The sequence below is a fragment of the Ornithorhynchus anatinus genome, chromosome 18, assembly GCF_004115215.2.
Source record: "Ornithorhynchus anatinus isolate Pmale09 chromosome 18, mOrnAna1.pri.v4, whole genome shotgun sequence".
Classification (NCBI taxonomy): domain Eukaryota; kingdom Metazoa; phylum Chordata; class Mammalia; order Monotremata; family Ornithorhynchidae; genus Ornithorhynchus; species Ornithorhynchus anatinus.
This window is the reverse complement of record NC_041745.1, coordinates 5,312,296-5,330,416: the sequence shown is the minus strand read 5'-3', so window position 1 is coordinate 5,330,416 and position 18,121 is coordinate 5,312,296. Positions and strand designations below refer to the sequence as shown.

General features: G+C 45.7%; 1 protein-coding gene and 1 long non-coding RNA gene across 2 annotated transcripts in view; one reads left to right on the top strand and one right to left on the bottom strand.

Moving 5' to 3' along the window:
* ETS2 (ETS proto-oncogene 2, transcription factor) overlaps positions 1-5,592 on the bottom strand; it is a 21,290-nt gene extending 15,698 nt beyond the window's left edge. The window contains exon 1 of the mRNA XM_029082974.2: positions 5,189-5,592. The gene's annotated coding sequence lies outside the window, so the exon portion shown is untranslated. The remainder of the gene's footprint in view (positions 1-5,188) is intronic.
* On the top strand, positions 2,661-18,121 carry LOC120638975. The gene is made up of 3 exons (XR_005661040.1): positions 2,661-2,767; positions 3,293-3,410; positions 18,056-18,121. It is a non-coding gene; the product is annotated as an uncharacterized LOC120638975 (long non-coding RNA).

The window sequence follows — 18,121 nt, the reverse complement described above, 5'->3', positions numbered from 1 at the left end:
TCTCTGAGAGTACGATTAGTATTGGTTCCATAAGGTACTATTGGAGCAAAGTAGTGAGGGCTAGGAAAAAGAGCACAGGCCTGGGATTCAGAGGATCTGAGTTCTAATTCCAGCTCTGCCACTTGTCTGCTGTATGACCTTGGGAAAATCACTTCACTTCTCTATGCATCAGTTACCTCATCTGTAAAATGGGGATTAAAATTGTGAGGCCCATGTGGGATATGGACTCTATCTAACCTCTATCTAACGCTGAGAAGCAGCGTGGCTCAGTGGAAAGAGCACGGGCTTTGGAGTCAGGGCTCATGAGTTCGAATCCCAGCTCTGCCACTTGTCGGCTGTGTGACTGTGGGCAAATCACTTAACTTCTCTGTGCCTCAGTTCCCTCATCTGTAAAATGGGGATTAGGACTGTGAGCCCCACGTGGGACAACCTGATTCCCCTGTGTCTACCCCAGCGCTTAGAACAGTGCTCGGCACATAGTAAGCGCTTAACAATAATACCAACATTATTATCTTATCTACCCCAGCAAATAATAATAATAGTAATAGTATTTGTTAAGTGCTCACTATGTGCCAGGCACTGTACTAAGCAGTGGGGTGGATACAAGCAAATCATCCCTATCTCACCTGGGGCTCACAATCTTAATCCCCATTTTACAGAGAAGTTAAGTGACCTGCCCAAGGTCACATAGACAGTGGCGGAGCTGGGAATAGAATCCAATCATATAGAAAGTGCTTAACAAATGCTTAGCAAATATCATTGAAAGTAGGTAAATTTCCCAACTCATTCTCAATAGGGAAATCGGGAGCCTAAATAGGTTATAGTTCAATAATTGCCAACACCACTGGTATCCACTAAGATTTAGGTGGTCACATCCAGGTATATGAAGTAACTAAAAAAGCCCAAGTATATCTGCATGTAATTTGTGTATGTCTGTATATATCTTGCATGCTTTTTTCTCAGGCAAGTTAACAAGATTCAATATTATTATTATTGTCATCCTAAAATTAGCATTTCTTGGTTTGGTTTTGGTTTTTTCCATTCTCTATTCCTTCTCGGGCATTCATTATAATAGACCCAGCTCTCCTGCATCCAAAGTGACCAGCAATGAATTGATCAATGGCAGTACAGCGCTCTGCACATAGTAAGCGCTCAATAAATGTGATTGAATGAATTTATTGAATGGTTAAGTGAGCAGAGCCCTTGTACTACGGGCTTGGGAGAATGCAGTAAAACAAGTTGGCAGACACATTCCCTGCTCACAAGGAGTTTACAGTCCAGAGTAGATATTGAAATGATAGCCACAGCCTAGGGTAGGTGAGGAAGGGAGGTATCACCTACTATTATACTATACAGCTATACTATACAGCTATTATACTGCTGAGCGGAATTCTCCAGTTCGGAGAACTCTTTAAAATTTCATTTTGAAAAAGGTTCACTTCAAACCACAGTCCAGAATAACACTGCATAGTCCTAAATCTGAGGTTGAGCTAAAAGAAATGTCCATTTAGCTGATGATGATCACTAAGTCAATTTTTTACAACAGAAACTCCTTCAAATAATTTAAAATAATAATGCTGGGGCACTGGCCTCCAGCACCCCCTTAGATACCTCTGCCAGTTCTGTGTATTATTCTGCAAGTCATAAAATGGCAAGAATTTCATAATCTATTTTCTCCATCTTTACCAAAGGAAATAAGGCAATGGGGCGACAAAGACTCACCCAAATGAGTAGGCTTAACGGTGAAAGATACTACTTTTGGGGTGTTCCCTAGACAATGCAATAATAGAACATCATTATTCACAAGTGTCCCTTTATTAAATGCGACTAGATGATGCCGGTTTAATGTTTCTTTCCTTGATTCATGTCTCAGCTTGATGCTAGATTTTCAGCTTCATAGATCGACACAGAATGGGTCTGGAGTCTAATGTGGAAACCTCGTCTGGCTTTTGTATACAAATACCAGGAGAAAAAGCAGCCTCCCACTCCCACATAAAGAGCTATAATTATGAGCTACAAAATAGAATTCTTTTGTTGCCCAGCTCTTAATGAGTTTTGTAAAAACCAGGCAGAATCAAAGTGTTCCTAACTAAATGGTTTCAGGCAGACACATAACTAATCAAATTTAAGTACACTTATTTTACTCAACACAGCTTGTTAAAGTGACACACATGCCAAGTCTCTCCACATAAATCAATTGTACAATTAAGTCCCTTTGTGTGGTGGCACTGATTGGTGCTTTTGCCCTCCCTTAATGACTGAAAATAGCTACATTTCAAAGCGAGATAAGAATCTGATGGACAACGGTATGAATCCCTGTTGTGAAAGACCAGGAAATTTTGGAAGTTTGTTTTTACACTGGTAAATAGGAAAGTATGTGACATAGTCCTTAAATGTTACATCTTTTCTGGTAGGGAGTGACTAACCAAACCCCCTGAACAGAAGCGAAGAAACCTTTGGCGGCCGGCCGGGCCAACAGTCCTTCCGTGTATTCCGTTCCAATATCACTCACTCCTATAATAAACTGTAACTCGGAGATTTATTTCACTGATTTGCCTTAAAGCAAGTGCTAAGGACAGAGATAAAACTGCACATAAAACTCACTCGTCTAATCATAATGTCCTCTGGGGAGTTAAAATGAATCATTTCCATTTTTCTAGAGCAGCCTGCTATTTTCTTGACCTGCTATTGGATCATATTTGCCTTGGAAGACAACTGGGTACATATTCTACACGAAGCGGGCTCCAGACTCACACAAAATAGCCAGGTACTATCTTCCTTTGCCCTTAGCTCGTTGTTTCAATCAATAGTATTATTCCTCTGCTCCAAGGGGACACCTGTGTGCAGGATGGGGGGGGGGATGTTGCTTACGCCCCCCCCCCCCCCCGAGATGGGACTCCTTGCTGGGGGCATGGATTGGAGGCCCCAAAAGAGTGTAGCTTAACCCTTTGGCCGCGGAGGAAAGGTGGCCAACCCTTTTAAGCTCATGCTTGGGTACAGCTCGAATATACTTCCGAAGCAGCGTGGCTTAGGGAAAAGAGCACGGGCTTGGGAGTCAAAGGTCGTGGGTTCTAATTCCGCCCCCCCACCCCCCCTCACTTGTCAGCTGTGTGACTCGGGGCAAGTCACTTAATTTCTCTGTGCCTCAGTTACCGGATCTGGGAAATGGGGATTGGGGCTGTGAGCCCCACCTGGGACAACCTGATAACCTTCTATCTCCCCCAGCACATAGGACAGGACACACAGTAAGCGCTTCACAAATACCTTATTATTATTATGATTATTATTACAGCGCTGCAAGCTGGGCCCTCCAATTGCACTCCACCAGAGGCACCTGCCCCCGATCCCCGGCCGTCGAGGGTCACCAGGACCGGTCCCTGATGGTCCCGATGTTCACCCCGGGAGCAGAGGTGAGGAGGGCGGGTGGGGGGGGGACCTGCAACACCTAAACCCCAGGCCGGTGAGCGACTTAGCCTTACCCAAAAGTTACCCAGAGACAAACCCTGCGGGGAAGTTGAGGGGGACAACCGGCATAAATATGCTCTCGGGGAAAGGGGGCGGGGCGGGGGGAGCTTTTATTAACCACTGCAAAACCTAATGCATCTCCCCCCAACCTCTCTTACATCAATTTCTCGAAACAAAAATGTTGCAACCCAAACTTGTCTGCGGTAGGACTTTAGGCAAGTCACTTCACTGGGCCTCAGTGACCTCATCTGTAAAATGGGGATTGAGGCTGTGAGCCCCACGTGGGACAGGGACTGTGTCCAACCCGATTTGCTTGTTTCCACCGCAGTGCTTAGAACAGTGCCTGGCACACAGTAAGCCCTTAACGAACACCACAGTTATTATTATACACGAACACGCACATACACAACCCCACGATACCCAAGGCGCCCCCTCCCACTCCTTCCTAAAGAGACTCGTTCATTCAACCGTCCAATCAATCGTATTTATTGAGCCCTTACTGTGTGCGGGTCACTGCGCTAAGCGCTCGGAAAGTAAAACACAGCAATAGACACCGCTCCCCGGTTCCTTGCTTGGCACCGGGCCGGGAACCCGGAAACACTTCCCCAACGAGAGGGTTTTCAGGGGTGTTGTTTTGAACCCTCGAACCTCGACCTCGAAGCCCCCCTCTCCAGAATCAAAACCACTCGCTGTGATTCAAGCCCAGGCTCGCCACGAGACCCCAGACACCCCCTCCCGCCCCCCACCCGCTCTCCCATTTAAGAAGAAGACGTTAAATTTGAAAGAAAAACCCACCTAACCCAGGACAGCCACAACAAAGGAGAAATTGGGGGTCGGCTGGGATGAGACAACCACAGCTATTGAACAATTAGGGCGACCACGATCTTTCTCCATCTCCTCCCCCACTCGATCCCTGGACCCGGGGGTAGCCCAGGGTGGACAATAGCTCTCTCATTTCCTGGAAAAGGAGGGCCCACCTACCCTTCATCTCCTGGAAAAACAGGGCCCACCCACCCATCGTCCTCCGGATTTTGGGGGGTAAGGTTTCCCCTTCCTCGCCCGGTGCCGTCGGTACAAAACACTTCCTCCTTCCCCAAAGCCCGGAGGACAGAAAAGCGAGAAGCCCCTCTCCCTCTCCCATTCCATGTCCTTTTTTTTTTGATCCCGGTGGGATATTCCCTCTCTTCTTCCCACCCCATTAAGTCCCCGACCACCCCAGACTACTTGTTTCGTTCTATTTTGTTTTGATGCCTCCCCCGTGTGAGCCCGTTGTTGGGCAAGGTTTGTCTCTGTTGCCGAATTGTCCATTCCAAGCGCTTAATCCAGTGCTCTGCACATAGTAATTGCTCAATAAATACGATTGAATGAATGAACGAATGAACCCACGAGTCTGGGGTGTGCGGGGATGGGGGGAGAGCACAGCCCCCCTAAAGCCCCCCGACCAGCCCCTCTCCCCACCGGGTCTAAAGCCCCTGGGCCCTCCCGGACGGTTAAGGATGGAGACACCCCTGCGTATTTATTGAGCGCTTACTGCGGGCACAGCACTGTACTAAGCGCTTGGAAAGTACACTACGGCAACGGAGACCATCCCTGCCCACAACGGACACCCATATGGAGGGGGAGACGGACAACAAAAGGAGCAAACGGGCAGTAAGATTTGAAAAAAGGAATTACAGGGCTAGCCAGTCCTCCCGCCCTCCTCGCCCGGCCCGGGAGGTCTCACCTGGGCTTCGCCGCCGGATCTCCTGGGTCCCGAGCCGCCTCTCCCGGCTTCCCAGTCTCCCTCCTTCCCAGAGCTTGGGACTCCGCTGGAAAGGCCAATCCCAAACCGGGAGAGCTCCGTGCCCGCACCCCCCAACGGCGTTATTCCCGATCCAGAGGCCGCCGGACAGAGGCCGGACAGCCCGGACCGCTGCCGGACACTCGGCCTGGGCGCGGCGAGGGCCAGAGTGTGGGTGTGGGAGTGTGGGTCCGCGCTGAGGGTGTGAGCTCTGTGTGTGTGTATGCGTGTTTGTGTGGGAGGGGGTGGTCCGACGACAGGTCCGCACCCCGGTGTGATCTCTCTGAGCGGCCGCTGGACCGAGTAACCAGACCGTCCCACGATCCCACAGCTCTTCAGAGACGGGCCTGGGCGGGGGAGAAGGAGGAGGAGAGAAGAAGGAGGAGGAGCAGGGGAGGAGCCGGCCTTCTTCCGGATTTCTCTGTCCCTCTGCTTGCCTGTCTCTTCTTGCCTTCTCACTCTCCCCCTCTCCTACTCTCAGCTGGTGTCTCTCTCCCACCCTCCTCCTCCTTTCCCCCTTTCTAATTCTCCCTCTCTCCCACCTCATTCCCCCCGTTCTAATTCCCCCCCCACCTCTTTCCCCCCTTTCTAATTCTCCCCCTCTCCCACCTCTTTCCCCCCGTTCTAATTCCCCCCCCCCACCTCTTTCCCCCCTTTCTAATTCCCCCCCTCTCCCACCTCTTTCCCCCCTTTCTAATTCCCCCCCTCTCCCACCTCTTTCCCCCCTTTCTAATTCTCCCCCCTCCCACCTCTTTCCCCCCTTTCTAATTCTCCCCCTCTCCCACCTCTTTCCCCCCTTTCTAATTCTCCCCCTCTCCCACCTCTTTCCCCCCTTTCTAATTCTCCCCCTCTCCCACCTCTTTCCCCCCTTTCTAATTCCCCCCCTCTCCCACCTCTTTCCCCCCTTTCTAATTCTCCCCCCTCCCACCTCTTTCCCCCCTTTCTAATTCTCCCCCCTCCCACCTCTTTCCCCCCTTTCTAATTCTCCCCCCTCCCACCTCTTTCCCCCCTTTCTAATTCTCCCCCTTCCCACCTCATTCCCCCCTTTTTAATTCCCCCTCTCTCCCACCTCTTCCCCCTTTCTAATTCTCCCTCTCTCCCACCTCTTCCCCCCAATTATCCCTCTCTCCCACCTCTTTCCCCCCCTAATTCCTCCTCTCTCTTCCCCCCCTCCTACTTTTCTTTCTGTCAAAACCCCTGTTTCTTCCCCTTTCTGGTGCAACAGAGGAATAGGGACTTCTCAGCCTCTTTCCGCCTAAAGAGTTGTGGGCTGCCCTTTTGTTGTCGTTCTGGAAAGGAAGCCTGGGCAGGTTCTCTGCTTTGTTTTGTGTTTTGTTCTCTGATTCCTTAGGAGTGCCTGGCACATAGTATATGCTTAACAAATACCACAATCATTATTATTATTACTATTATTGTGAGTAGAGGAGAATATAGAGAATGCAGTTTGGGGATTCCTGTCTCCCTTGTTCGGGAAATCACTGAGCAGAAATTCAGCACTCTAAACGCCTTGGTTTCCATTTCCATCACAGGGCATCTTTGTTCATCTGGAGTTGACTATCCAAGGACATGGAGTTGCTTAGCACCTACTGAAGTGGAAAGTCAACTTCTTAATTTCCTTATCTGTAAAATGGGGATTAAATGCCTGTTCCCCCATCCCCTTTCTACTGTGAGCCCCATGTGGGACAGGGGCTGTATCCCATCTGATTATCCTGTATCTGCCCCAGCACTTAGCATGACACTTTTTTTAATGGTATATGTTCCATAATTATGTGTCAAGCACTGTTCCAAGCATTAGGGTAAAAACAAGATAGGTTGGACACAGTTCCTGTCCTAGTAGGGCTCACAGTCTTAATTCCTGTTTTACAGATGAGATGACCAAGGCACAGAGAAATTAAGTGGCTTGTCCAGGGTTACACAGCAGACCCACAATGGCAGAGCTAGGATTAGAACCCAGGTCCTCTGACTCCCAGGCCCATGCTTTTTCCACTAGGCCATGCTACTTCTCAATTGGCACATAGTAAGCACTCAACAAGCAGCACAATTATTATTGTTGTTATTATTATCCCTGGATCATTTAAATCTCCTCCTGATCTAAAGACTGTAAATCCCTGTGCCCACAACTCAGAATGGACAACTAAAGTGACACCTGGCTTTTAGTAATGATATTTATTAAGCACATTGTGCCAAAGCACTATGCTAAACACTGGGAGGTAAATAATGAGATTGAATTCAGTCCCTGTCTCACATGGGGCTCATCATCTACGAGGCAGTTAGAGCAGGTAAAACAATCTCCAGGTCTGGGTGCTCACTGTACTGGGGATTAAAATGAATTCTGCATTGAGTGGGAGGCAGTGCGACCTAAGGGAGAGACCAAGGGACTGGAGGTCAGGAGACCAAGGTGACCCTGGGGCAAGTTGCTTAACCCCTGTGTGTCCATTTCCTCATCCTTATAATGGAAATGGTAACCAACCGATCAAAGGTATTTACTGAGCACGCACTGTGTGCAGAGCACTGTACTAAGCAGTTGGGAAACTACAATACTACAGAGTTGGTAGACATGTTCCCTGCCCACCTCTCCTTACTTCTCAGGTTAAAAATGAGATAATCGATATTAAAGCACTTGGAAAAAATAAAAGTGCTCTACTTTTCTCCCCTTGACCAAAAGACCAATAAATGATTTTGCAGCCATCCATCTAGACATCAGGGTGTGTTTCTGCTTCCTGGTGTTCAAAGCTTACCTTCCAGCTAAGACTTCTTGGATAACCAAGATACTACTAATCCTAGACATTACTTAACAGTGATGATAAGGCCTGAATGCTTTCAAGTATACCTAGGCCTAGATTTTAATATAAAAAGTCTTATGTCATTAGAACCTTAACTGCTTAGATATCATCAGAGTAGACTTCTGGGAAGCTACTGAAGACAGCACCCTGAAGCTCAGCTAGGGAAAGGAGCCCTTTTTTATTATGGAACTCTTGAATCAGCATAGCAATGGTCCTGCCCTGCTGATCCAATCTGGATCCTTTCTAAGAGGATTTTTGCCTGAGGGTCGGTGGGACGGCTCACTACAGTGGTCCCTTCATTGAGTTGCCCTTGGTTTCTGATGAAACTGCATGTTTACAGTTTCTGATGAACCATCATCTTTCCTGCTGCTCCTTTTGGGGAGCTAGAGAAGGGTCCAGGAAGAGAGCCAGCTCTGGGTACCTTCGGACTACTAGGCATTCAGGGCCCGGTCTCAAATAGGACCCCCTGTTTCTTCCCCCAGTCACTCGATCAATCGATAATATTTATTGAGTGGTGACTGTTCATCATTGTAGGCAGGGAATATATCTATTTCTGGTTGTATTTTACTCTCTCAAGCACTTAGAACAGTGCTTTGCACACAGTAAGCACTCAAGAAATTCAATTGAATGAATGTTCAGAGCACAGCGTGGCTCAGTGGGAAGAGCACGGGCTTGGGAGTCTGGGGTCATGGTTCTAATCCCGACTCCGCCACTTGTCTGCTGTGTGACTTTGGGTAAGTCACTTAACTTATCTGTGCCTCAGTTACCTCAACTGGAAAATGGGAATTAAGACTGTGAGTTCCATATGGGACAACCTGATCACCTTGTATTCCCCCACCACCACCCCAGTGATTAGAACAGTGCTTGGCACATAGTAAGCGCTTAACAAATGCCATCATCATGATTATTATTATTATTAGAGTTAGTCGACCCGATCCGTGCTCTCAAGGACCTTTCAATCTAGCGGCAGCTTTCCCAGCATCTTCCTCTTTGCCCATAATGTCCCCCAAGATACGATGAAGACGTTGGGTTAGTTTGACATAGAACTCCATCATCTACCCAGGAATTGGGATTAGCTGCTTTTAATCCTGTGGCTAGAGATTTGAAATTTGAAGACTGGAAACTCTGTCTGGATTGTAAATTCACTGTGGGTAGGGAACATGTCTACCAACTCTGTTATACTCTGTACTGTTTTGTAATAATAATGTTGGTATTTGTTAAGCACTCACTATGTGCAGGGCACTGTTCTAAGTGCTGGGGTAGATACAGGGTAATCAGGTTGTCCAATGTGAGGCTCACAGTTAATCCCCATTTTACAGATGAGGTAACTGAGGCACAGAGAAGTTAAGTGACTTGCCCACAGTCACACAGCTGACAAGTGGCAGAGCCGGGATTCAAACTCATGACCTCTGACTCCCAAGCCTGTGCTCTTTCCACTGAACCATGCTGCTTTTTTATGGGAAGCAGTGTGGCCTAGTGTATAGAGCATGGGCCTGGGAGTCAGGCAGACGTGGGTTCTAATCCTGACTCTGCCACTTGTTTGCTGTGTAACCTTGGGGAAGTCATTTAATAGTAATAATAATTATTATTATGGTATTTATTAAGCACTTTGTGCCAAGCACTCTTCTAAGCACTGGGGTAGGTACAAGGTAATCAGGTTGTCCCACATGGGGCTCACAGTCTTATTCCCCATTTTACAGATGAGGTAACTGAGGCACAGAGAAGTTAAGTGGCTTGCCCAAGGTCACAAACCAGACAAGTGGCGGAGCCAGGATTAGAACCCGCATCCTCTCACTCCCAAGCCTGTGCTCTTTCCACTAAGCCACCCTGCTTCTCTGTGCCTCAGTTACCTCATCTGGAAAATGGGGATTAAGACTGTGAGCCCTATGTGGGACAGGCTGTGTCCAACCCAATTACCTTGTATCTATCCCAGTGCTTAGTACAGTGCCCGGGCCCATAGTAAGTGCTTAACAAATACCACAATTATTATTAGTATTATTATTATTACTCTTCCAAAGCACTTAGTACAGTGTCCTGCACACAAGAAGTACTCAAGAAATACAATTGACTGATTGAAGTTGTGGGTTCTGGTCTGGGCTATAACACAACCCTCCCAAGTGCTTACTATAGTGCTCTGTGCAGAGTAACCACTCAATAAATACAATGAATGATAATGATGCAATTAAAGTGTATTGTGTATTTTAGTTGTAAATCATTTATCTCTGTTTGATTGTAAACTCCCTGAGGGCAGGGATTGGGTCTGTTTTGCATCTAAGGTACTCTCCCAAGCACTGAGCACTGTGCAGCATGTATAATAGGTGCTCAATCAATACCCCTAATTGATTGATGGATTTTTCCATATGATGAGGAAAATATGCCAGGACTACATTGCGGAGTATATGCATCTGCACTAAAGAAGCCCCTTCAAAATGAATTCTTGTCAGTTCAACTGGTATTGCAGCAGTGTGGCTTAGTGGAAAGAATATGGGCCTGAGAGTCAGAGGTCCTGGGTTCTAATTCTGACTGCCATTTGACAGCTGTGTGACCTCGGGCAAGTTACTTCACTTCTCTGGACTTCAGATGGGATACCTGTTCTCCCTCCCTTTTAGATTTTGAGTCACAGGCGGGGAAGGGATTGTATCTGACTGTATCTGATTATCTCTCATCTACCCCAGCACTTACTACATTACAAGTGCTTAACGAATACCACAATGATTACAGAATTTTGGCAATTCCAAGACTACCATAAGCTTTCTTCCTTCTTCCTTATTACCTGACTTTCACCTTCCAGGTGACTCAACAAGCACACGAAGAACAGAACTTCTGAAAAACCCACAAAGATTCCAGTAACCAGCCCAGTTTCACAATGAGCGTCCTGTATTTATTCATTGATTTATATAACCCCCATTCACATATCACAGCCCTGTAGGGGTGTATTCAAACGAATAAAATAATCCAGCCAATGTGCAGCGAGAGCAAAAGTGAAAGGTGTTATAAGGAAACAAAAATTAGACTGTACACAGGGGGAGGCAATCCGGTGCTTTGATGTTAAAACTGCTTTTAAAAGGCACACAATGTTCTGGTGGAAATTCAGTATCACTCTTTACAGCGCCAGATAATATATAGGTGAAAGTTTAAAAAAACTGATGTAAATTTGTTTCTCTTACTTTGTCCTTTAATCTAATAAATTCATTTACATAGTCTCTATCTACAGAAAGATTCAACCAAAATCGACTAGCTTTCAATCTGTTCAATTATGCTTTTATATGCAGTAATATATTTGCTCTTATCTGTCCTATGCTTCAAATCAACATTCAGATGACAGACAGTTTGCACTGGTTTCCATTACACGTTAAACACATGTCATTAATATATCAGGAGCCTTGTTTTGTTAAGAAATGCCTCATCACAATCAGAAATTGAATTATATTGCTTTTTCTTTCTGATTTTGCAGTGTTCAGTTACATTGCATTGTAAAATAAATCCATTATACTCCCAATTTGAGAATAAGATCCTTTAGAGAAAGGAGATATTGAATAATTCAGTATTAATTTCTTATTCAAGAACTCTGCAACAGTACATTGGTCCCAACAGCTTAATGAATCACAATATTTGGTAAATTCTTCCTGTACCATTGTACTTTACAGGTGTAAATTATTATTCAGCTATACCACAATGTCAGGCAACAGGGTGACATTCTTCAGGCAAGTCTGAACAACAAAAATAAGAATAAATTTCCATCTGGTTCCATAAAATCCATATTCTTGAAATTAGTGTGTCAGCATTATGATTCACACATGTGTAAGTACAAGGTTTTAGCATCACCTGAAAGTGATGAGTGCCCCATGCTGTGAAAGTGGGGCACAGAGCCTGAACTTTATACTGATCAGACAAATGGAAAAACTAATAATAATAGTGATCATAATTGCCATATTTGTTAAGTGTTTACTGTGTGCTAAACCTGAACTGCTGGAGGAGATAGATGTAAGATAATCAGGTAAGGACACAGTCCCTGACCTGTATGTGGCTTACAATATAAGGGGCCGGGGGGTGGAGGGGGAGAGAACAAGGTATTTCATCCCCATTTAACAGCATAGCCTAGTGGATAGAGCATGGGTTTGGGGGGGTCAGAAGGACGTGGGTTTAATCCAGCTCTGCCACTTGTCTGCTGTGTGACCTTGGGCAAGTTACTTAACTTCTCTGTGCCTCAGTTACCTCCTCTGGAAAATGGGGATTAAGACTGTGAGCCTGATGATTAGCTTGTATCTACCCCAGCATTTAATACAGCGCGGCTAAATGGGAAAGCAGCGTGGCTCAGTGGAAAGAGCCTGGGCTTCGGAGTCAGAGGTCATGGGTTCGACTCCTGGCTCTGCCACTTGTCAGCTGTGTGACTGTGGGCAAGTCACTTCACTTCTCTGTGCCTCAGTTACCTCATCTGTAAAATGGGGATTAGCTGTGAGCCTCACGTGGGACAACCTGATTACCCTGTATCTATCCCAGTGCTTAGAACAGTGCTCTGCACATAGTAAGTGCTTAACAAATAGCAACATTATCATTATTATTATTACAGGGCCTGGCACATAGTAAGCTCTTTACAAATACTATTAAAAAAATTAACAGATGAGAATTCTTTAATTCTTCAAGGTCCATCTGGGTCACAAACTGAAATCGGCATGCACTGAAATCATTTGGGAATTCTGAACCCCTAGGGAATGTCTCTTTTGAAGAATACCAAGGTCCTTTGTTGCTTATTTCATGCCTACTAATCAATCAATTGATAGTACTTATTGAACACCTTTTGTGGATTGAGCACTGTACTGGGCTCCTGGGAGAGTCCAATAGAGTTGGGTGATATGAACCTTGCCTTTGAGTTGTTTAAAATCTAGTGGTAGGTACTAAGATAATTTACACAGAGCAGGAAGAAGCAGAAAAGTGTGTGTGTGTGTGTGTGTGTGTGTGTGTGTGTGTGTGTGTAAAGTCTTAATTAGGCCATGCAAGAAGAAATCCAAAGTGCTATGTACTTTGCTTAGCCCAAACTATTAATGTTCCATTTTAATTTTAACTGCAATAGTCCCCCATGCTCTCTTACATGCAGGATTATTTCCCCAGGAAGTTACTTAGTTCACTCTATGTTCCACCAGTTTTACCTCCCCCCACCCACCAAAACAATATTCCACTTTGTTTCTTCGAGTTGCAAAAGTTTCTGTTTTGTAATGTGTGAGGTTGAAAGAGATATTTAAAATGCTTTCCTTGGCCAGTCCGACCAGGTATATTTGTGATGTTTTTAGAAACCAACAGTAGGATTTGGGGTTTTTTTTTTGCCTAGGCGCCCACTGGTAACCAACCATGGATATATTTTCAGAACATATTTAACCACAAACCCCAATATGGGGCTGTAGTGTCTTTTGCTTTGTTTTTACAGGTCAGCTCATGAATGAGACTGGCTGAATTTCCTCTCTCCTTCATTTATGAATGCATAAGTTGAATCCACATGGATTTTGGCAGGGGAAGGGATAGGCAAAGGCTATTAACAAAAAAATCTAAAACAGGCCGGAGGAAACCCTCATCTTCCGACAAGGATTAAGATGAATGATATGTTAATAGCAGCAGTGCACGTGGGATTCAGTACAATTGATTCTAGTCTTTATTTTGCAATCTCCTCTCCTCCCTCCTCCCTGTCCTCCTTTCTCCCTCTCCTCCCCCAACTCCTTGCGCTTTCCCTATCCCCAGTAAACCCAAATTAAGTAATAATAATGGTATTTGTTAAGCGTTTACTATGTGCCAGGCACTGTTCTAAGCACTGGAAAGGAGTGTGGCCTGGTGGAAAGAGTAAGGTCTGGGAGTCAGGAGACCTGAGTTCTAGTATGAACTCTGCCACTGGACTCCCGGGTGACTGTGTATCAGTTTTCTCATCTGTAAAATGGGGAAGTGATACCGGCTCCTCCACACCCCTCTTCAATTGGGAACCCCATGTGGGGCAGGTCTGAATATGATCTGATTATCTTGTGCCTATCTCAGCATTTCACACGATGCTTGGCAGATAGTAAGTACTTAATAAGTACAATAGTTTTTGTTATTATGATTAGGGGAGTTGGCTTTCCATTTGAAGATGGAAGCCACGGACGGTGAGATTGCTTCCAGGAGTTGAAGTGCTATTGAGGCTCGCTTGCACACTTGTACTAAAACACACAATGGAATTGTTGCTCTCTATATACCCTGACATCCTGTCTACTCAGAATAGCATTGTTTCGGTGTTCTTGACCAAATTTCTCCAACCTCAACCTTGATGGGAATAATCTGTGCTGATACAATGGTCTATTCTCCACCCTGTGCCAGTGACGTTAATGATACTGTGTCCTGACACTTCAAACAATGATTTTCAAGATGTAAGCCAATTGTACTTCACTCAATTGTAATTAGTACAGTGCTCTTCATCCAGCAGGCCCTCAACAAACACTACTGATTAATGATTTTTTAAAACATGGGAAAATGAAATCCAGTTTCAATGACTAAACCGTGTAAAAGAAACAACGCCGACAAACTAGCACATATTTCTTTAGGTGAGGTTTTCTTAAAGAAAGGATAAATTGTAATGCCCTTTCTTTTATAATTTCAGGGATAAAATATGCCCAAATCTTTAACTAATAAATAATAACAATCGTTGTGGGCAGGGGATGTCTGTGCCATTGTATTATACTCTCCTAAGTGCTTAGTATAGTGCTTTGCACACAGTAAGCACTCAATAAATATGATCGTATGAATAAATGAACAAAGTACTTACTATGTGCCAAGCACTGTGCTAGTCGCTGGGTAGATAGAACACGGGCCTGAGAGTCATAAAGTCATGGATTCTAATTCCGTTCCGCCACTTACCGGCTGTGTGACTTTGGGCAAGTCACTTAACTTCTCTTTGCCTCGGTTCCCTCATCTGTAAAATGGGGATTTAAGACTGGGAGCTCCGTGTGGAACAAGAACTATGTCCAACCGGATTATCTTGAAACTACCCCCCTGTTTACAACAGTGCCTGGCACATAGTAAGCACTTAACAAATACCATCATTATTGTAATTACAATCAGGTCACGGGATTTACGGTTTAAGTGGGAGGGGCGCCGGTTTTTAATCCCCAGTTTGCAGGTGAGGAATGTGAGGCACCGAGAAGTGGCTTGCCCAAGGGTCATTAGCAGGCAGAGATCAGAACACAGGACTCCGGGCTCCCAGCCTAAGGCTATTCTCCATGAGGCAGTCTCGCCGCTGACCCCTGGCCCGCAATGGCCCCCCTCCTGAAATATCCCAGACAATAACTCTCCCCCCCACCCTTCCCGTTCAAAGCCTTACTGAAGGCCCATCTCCTGCAAGAAGCCTTCCCTGACTAAACCCCCCTTTTCCTCTTCTCCCACTCCCTTCTGTGTCACCCTAACTCACTCCCTTTGCTCTTCCCCCCTCCTCCCTGCAGCACTTATGAATATATCTCCAAGTTTATTTATACTGATGCCTGATTTCTAAGTTTATTAGAGAAGCAATATGGCTTAATGGAAAGAGCATGGGCTTGGGAGTCAGAGGACGTGGGCTCCAATCTCATCTCTGCCACTTGTCTGCTGTGTGACCTTAGGAAAGTCATGGAATTCCTCTGTGCCTCAGTTACCTCATCTGTAAAATGGGGATTAAAAGTATGAGCCCCACCTGGGACCACCTGATGACCCTGTATCTACTCCAATGCTTAGAACAGTGCTTATCACACATTAAGTGCTTAACAAATACCAGTATTATTATTATTATTATTTTATTATCATATCAATACCTGTACTGATATCTGTCTCTCCCCTCTAGACGGATGCTTGTTGTGGGCAGGGATTGTCTCTCTTTATAGCTGTACTGTACTTTCCTAATCCCTTAGTACACTGTGCTGCACACAGTAAGCACTCAGTGCGACGGAACACATGAATCGAGAATGGACTGCAAAATAGGGTACGAGGGCACATCTCCTTCCACAAATACGGCCAAGGAGTCGTTTAACCCTTTGGAAAGGGAACGGGGAGCCTTGGCTCGCCCCCCACCCCTGACCTAGGCATAAGGGTCACCCGTACCCTCACCCAGATCATGCCACTCTCCCCCCATTCCTCCCGTATCGGGGAGGGAAGTTTGCCCTGCGGTGAGTTGGAAGTCAGGCCTGTAAGACTTAGGTGTAGCCCTGTGGGCACCACGAGGTCATCTTCACAATAGCAGAAAACGTTTGCCTTTGATGAGTAGGACCAAAGTTATTTACGCTTGCATCTGGAAGGGGGGCGAGGGCAGGGTGAAGTAACAAGGCGCTTTGGGCCTGCTTTTTGACCCACTCATGACTAGTCTCCCTTGGGAAGGCGTCCAAGTTTTTCGAAAGGATGACTTTGAAAAGGGCACACCTTGGCCGCGGATGATTTAGGCCACAGCCCCTCAGGGCCAAAAAAAGGTCATATTAGTCACTAACCTGCCAGGGGGGAGAGGGAAAAACCGGCCGGTTTCAGGGGAACTTGGAAGTAGAATGCCTTCAAGGTGACTTTAGAGAGCAGGCCGCTGCCTCGCCAGGAGAGGGGAAATAACCCAATATGGGCTGAATAAATAGCATCTTTATCACCCTCTCCAGGCGGAATGCACATTAGTCATTAGAGGCTTTATCAGACTTTGGAGAGACGTAGCCATCTCGCGTGTGAGTCACGGCGATTCATTCCTAGAAGACTTGGGTGACCGAGAGACAATTCATTTTCTTCGGCGTGTTCGCCGGACCCGCAGGACCCGATTGGGCAAGAAAAACATTTAGCAAATCGGTAGGAGGGAGGGTCACCCAGACAGCAACTCCCAAGGAGCCCTAAAACAGATTTATAGCCGTTTATGTTACTCGTGCCATGTAAAAATAACTTTATTGCCGAGGTGGCTGCTTTCATTTTACTTTAGTAAAAAGAGAGAGAGAGATGTATTTTGCAAAGGTTTAGCCGATTTTTTTCAACCTTTAATAGGTTTATGGGGAGAGAGGCAAAATTATTTATAAATAGTGGGAACTGAAGGAAGGACAAGGCTATCGCAGGAAAGACTTAAGTATATCAGGAAGAAATGGCCAGAGAAATAATTCAGTATACATATGAAAATATAAGGGCTGAGAACGGAAGTAAAATACTGAAGTGCTAAGGATGGCGGTTGGGATGACACCACTGGTATGTAGTGAGTTATTCGGAGAGATGGGATTTCAGGAACGCTTTTAAGATGGGGAGAGCTGTAGTCTGGTGGATTTGCAGAGGCAGATGGTGGGAGTTCCAGATCGGGGGACAGTGGGAGTGAAAGGTCAGAGGTGGGAGAGTTGGAAGCGAGGTACAGTTCAATAGTATTTATTTATTGAGCGCTTACTATGTGCAGAGCACTGTACTAAGCGCTTGGGATGAACACGTCGGCAACAGATAGAGACAGTCCCTGCCGTTTGACGGGTTTACAGTCTAATCAGTTGGACGGTGAGCTTGGCAGGAGCAAAGAATGTGAGCCGGGGAGTGGTAAATAGAGAGAAATATTTCGTGTTTCATTATAGCATTAAGCTATTTAAGGAATCCCAGACTCAGTTTGAGACCCTAATGTAATTGTGAGATTTTGTTGCCCCATTGTTTTGCCGGGATAACATCCTGAAGGGACATTTTTAGAAGAAAAAAAACCCCGCAACCTTTTCAGTAAAATTGGATCTGGAAGGAATCAAACTCATCTTATGACACTAAAACCCCATACTGGGTCCAATGGGAGAGCAATTGAGTTGTGTCTTCCCCATGTTGGGTCAAAAGAAGGCGATTTTCATTCCAATAGGAATCTGAGTGCTTGGTTAACAAAGAGCTTTTCTCCAGAGCTCCCCGAGGGAGCGTCTTGTGGTGTGAAAGTTAATCAGTGTCTTGAAGACTCTGACTGTCTCTGTGATGAGTCTTCACAGATGTGATAGCACTTCTGTGGCCCTGTTTCCTCCTCTTTTTTAAAACTGTAGACGATCCTTCTACAGTAATGCACATGTTTGTTTTTCAGGATGCCCATTTAGTTCACCAATGCATCAAAGGGAGCCTCCAGCTTTCTAAAGCCCCTTTCATCCAG